The sequence below is a fragment of the Harpegnathos saltator genome, unplaced genomic scaffold, assembly GCF_003227715.2.
Source record: "Harpegnathos saltator strain DR-91 unplaced genomic scaffold, Hsal_v8.6 scaffold720, whole genome shotgun sequence".
Lineage (NCBI taxonomy): Eukaryota > Metazoa > Arthropoda > Insecta > Hymenoptera > Formicidae > Harpegnathos > Harpegnathos saltator.
The window spans coordinates 888,029-892,912 of NW_020230561.1; positions in this window are offsets into that span (position 1 = coordinate 888,029).

Here is a 4,884-nt window from a genome sequence, read left to right on the forward strand (position 1 = left end):
AGTGCAATCGGCAAGTGCGAAGTAACCGAGTACACATTATTAAGAGAACGCAAGCGAGAGAAAAAGAGCGTATAAGCGAGGGCGGAAGAGAGCGAGCGAGAGCACACAGAGGAGCAGCGATCCAGAAGACCGCACAGGGGGGCGAAAGGCCCAAAAACCGGACATTCGAGCCAAATATTAAATTTGTAAAAATATTTAGTTTTGGCATGTTTTCTTCATACTTCAATCTATTTAAAAATATGTTTTAGTTATCGAATATGATTGAAACTCCTACTGAAAGTATTTAACAAAGTTCACACTTGGTGCAACTAGTAAGGGTCCATACATATTTTCGACACATATTGCGTTAGAGAATTGTCACATTAAAATTATACAAGATCAATAGCTGAAACATTTACAACATAAAAGTGAATGTTCTAAAACTTCATATTAAGATTATCGTCATATTAAAAAAATATCTGGATATGCATAATAAATATATTTAAAATAATGGAATTCATACAATCGGGATTCAATACACCAAGCTATTAAAAAGTTTACGCCTGAATCCGTCTAAAATGAGAAAATTGCATTGAAAGTTATAATGACGCGGTGAAGCTTTATAAGAGAGTTTGAAATTATTCTATATTATATTGAACAAATTTGGATGAAGGATAGATGAGTGTTTACTATAATTTTATTATTTTTATATATACAGAATGTTCAAAGCAAATACATTAAATCCCCCAAAAATTTGTTTTTTATAAAGTATTATATATATTTACATTTCATGAGTATACTTTGTGTATTTATATATAGTTGGATATGTTTCTAATATTCTGAACTTATAAAATTCTATAAAAATATACGAAATATTTAATAAACAAACACAATGTATTTAATAAAAAATACGAGGTTTTTAATAAAAAAAATATATAAACTGCTAGCGGAAAGTTCTCAGATACTTGTTACTTGTTATTAAATATGTATTATATTTGTAACTTTTCTTTGTTATTTACGTACATGTAAATTGTTATTTTTGTATTTCCTAAAATTTTTCGTGTCATTTATGATCTATAAAAGACGAGATTGCATAATCGATCAGTGAAACGTCTGCACGAGCGGCATTTCACTGATCCGAAGGAGCGAGACTGTAAGATTTCGCACGCAACAAATTTGTTAAACATAATATAGTAAAACTCAGCGATGTACACTTACCCGTAAAAAAATGGGTCACTAAATTTTAGCACAATTTTGTAACATTTTTTAATAGCAGTAACTCAGCCAAAGATCATCGTATTAAGATGAAACAAAGCTTTAATTAAAGGTTTGGTAAACATTTCTTGTAACAACCAAAAACCCAAAAGTGAATTACAAAAAATGTTTTAAAAAATGGCGGATGTTGAAAATAGACTTCGATTAGTGGGAAAAAAATTTGTCTTTTAATTGTTGCATGGCTCGGGGGAATCAGTTCTTCTACAAAAATGTATGAAGTTTTAAGTTCATTTATTTCCTAATAAATTCATAATTTATAATCGATATGTATCCGTAAAATATGAGAAATAAATGGACAAGTTAGTTTAAATTAGATAACTAGAGAAATGTTTAAATAATATTTACATAATAATATATATTAATATTAAAATAAAAAAATTAAAAATTAGAAACTGGAAAAAATAAAAAAATAAAAAATAAAAATATTTTATAATTAAAATACTTTGTTTCTAAAGTATTTGACATCTTCAGTATACTATAAATACACCCAATTATATAAAAATATACAGAATATCTATGAAACATGCATAAAATACAGAAAATAAATTTTTTTAGATTTGGTACACTTTTGAACACCCTGTAGGTTGAAAAATGATGTTACAATATGTACTTATATATCTTTTATGCATTACCTTATTTATTTATACTAAATTTTGAGTCGTCCTATTGAAAAATAACAATGCACAAGGCGATGTCTGGTTTTCGACCATTTCGCCCCATTGTGCGTCGGGGACTCCGATTTCTTCAGGGTTGTTCAATAACTATTAGCATCTTCAAATATCTTCAAAACTATGAGTGTCAGAAAAAATTTGTCCAATAGAAGTTGCATTGTACAGAAGGGGTCATCAGATGGTAGTTACAAATTTTTTTGTAAGTGGAGTTGCTTTCAAGATATGAAGATCACTTTTATTTTTTTAAATGGAATGCTATGTTTTTATGCCTACCATCTCTGATAGCGGCTGCTAAGATGAATACAATGATCTATAACACAAGGTCATTAAGGTAGTTTACGTTTACAAAAGGTACTCAAAGTAATGACCGTCGGCATCAAGGCAATATTGTAGTCTTTCTATCGCCGATTCAGTCGCACATCTTATCACTTCGGAACTTATTGAAGCACATACTGTAATAATTTGTTATCGCATGGTTATCTGCAGGTGTAGTTGGTGCTTCTTTGTAACAATATTCTTTATGGTTCCCTATAAGAAAAAATCTAAAGGCGTTAGATCTAAGGAACGAGCCGGCCATGGTACAGGTCCTTCACGTCCAATCCAGCAATTTGAGAACCTTTGGCATAGCTCATTTCTGGCAACTGATGAATAATGTGCCAGGCATCCATCGTATTGATACACAATGTTCGTCGTGTATCTAATGGTAAATCTTCCAGCAAAGGATCTAACATTTCTCGAATAAATGTAGCGTACATATTGTCATTTAGATTTCCTTCAATGAAATAAGGACCAATAATTTTATCAGCAATAATTCCACACTATACATTTAGCGACCATTGTCTCTGGTTTTAGTCTTGCCGTAGCCATTTAGGATCTTCCACTGACCAGAAATGCATGTTACGTAAATTAACATTACCGTGATTCATAAATGTTACTACATAAATAATACCGAATGAAAAAATAAATTATTATTCTGTATCTGACATAGAACCCATCAACAAATTCTACCCGATTCATAAAATCCATGCCATTTAATTCTTGATGGAGACTGAGATGATACGGGTGATGCTTATGGGAGGAGTGTCAAGTAAACGGCCGTTTTTTCCCGAATTTTTTTTAAACAGATAGAAAGATTTATTAAATCGGAACAAAGTACATCATAATATTCATGATTTAAGATATATTATAAAAGTTTTTTATGTCGAAAAATTTCAAAATGGCGGTGCAGCAGTTGCTTGAAGTCGACTTCTCGAATTTACGCCGTGCAACGCTCAGGTCACTCTAATTAACTGAAATAAAAAAACCAAAGATTTTTGTTAAAATGCGTTCATATGCTTTGCGTGAACCTAAATTAAAAAAAAATCTTCACCCTGTATATATTTGGATTTACATGACTATTTTCTTTGTTATTTTCTTTATTCATGGGCTGCGCCATGTTGGATCGGAGACTGATCAGTAAAGGTAACGACGAATATTTATGGGTACGTCGACACTCAACAGTTGTGCAACTGTTGAGTAATTCATCAACGTTATTGGTCTGAAAGATCTAACAGTAAGGACCAATAGTCACTAATCGCTCACTGAACGGTTTTCAACGCACTCTATGATAGGAGAAAAATGGCGACCGCTCACTTAACATGTTGTGAGTGAGCGCATTGCTCAGTAGCGTTCAGGACGAAATCACTCAACAATTGCACAATCGTTGAGTGTCGTGAACGCAATGGATGCATCCAGAACCACGAATGCTCACTGAGCGCTCAATGAGCTTTTACATTTGATTGGTATATTCTTTTAGATTTAAGAATATACACCAATCAGATGCAAGAGCTCACAGTGAGCATTCGTAGTTCTGGATGCACCCAATCATTGCATTCAGCGGAGAAAACTGCTCAGTGAGCGATTAGTGACTATTGGTTCTTACTGTTAGATCCTTAAATTCAGACCAATAACGTTGACGAATTATTCAACAGTTGCTCAACCGTTGAATGTCGTGAACGCATCCATTGATATGTTTCGTTATACAAGATTTTTATTCACGGTGGAATATTGTTTGATTTTTATACGTACTATATTAATGCAGGGCAATGCAGTTGCAACTAATTTTTTTATTATAACTATTTACAATTTATTGATAAATATGATGCATCTTTGACGTACCTGCACATGCGCACACACACACACACACATACACGTACATTATAATAAATCATACATGGTAATGAAATAGAAAGACAATTATATATTATGCATCAATTTTGTATATAGTTAAATAATTATTACGCAGTAATATACGATCTGACTGTCTCTCCACGATTTGCGGGAACCGAATATATTTTTGTTGTAATATGAAGATCATGTGGTCATCTACAGTTACTTCTATTATATTTAAAATATGTTCTGCCTTGAATCACGGCAGTTAGAAACAACGAACAGTCTCGATCGTGTGATGATGAAATAGTTTCCAAACACATCCTATTATTAAGGTGAACTTAAAATACAATCGCATTTGGTCGTAGATATTGTTTCCTGTTCACAATAATCACAATATAACACATCACAAGATTTAACATTCTAAATTAAATTTAATTAGTAAAAAAAATTAAGTTATTAATTTCTTATTAAAAGTTCCGGTTTTATAAATAACGATACTAATTACAAACTATCATCATCTTCGGGAACGTAACTGTATTTCTACTAATGCAATTTTTAAATGTTTTATTTCACGATTAAGATTTTATCTCACGATTAAAATGTAGAAAAACTTCCCAAGCGGAGAGAATGAAAGAGAGAGAGAGAGAGAGAGAGAGAGTGAAGGAGAGGGGGAAAGAGAGAGAAAAAAAGAAATGATTATTCAATATTATATATGTTAAGAAAAAATAATTTATAAATATAATTTGTAGGTTATTCCTTATCTACACCTATTCTCTCTCCCTCGCTCTTTCCCTCTTTCTCTTTCTCT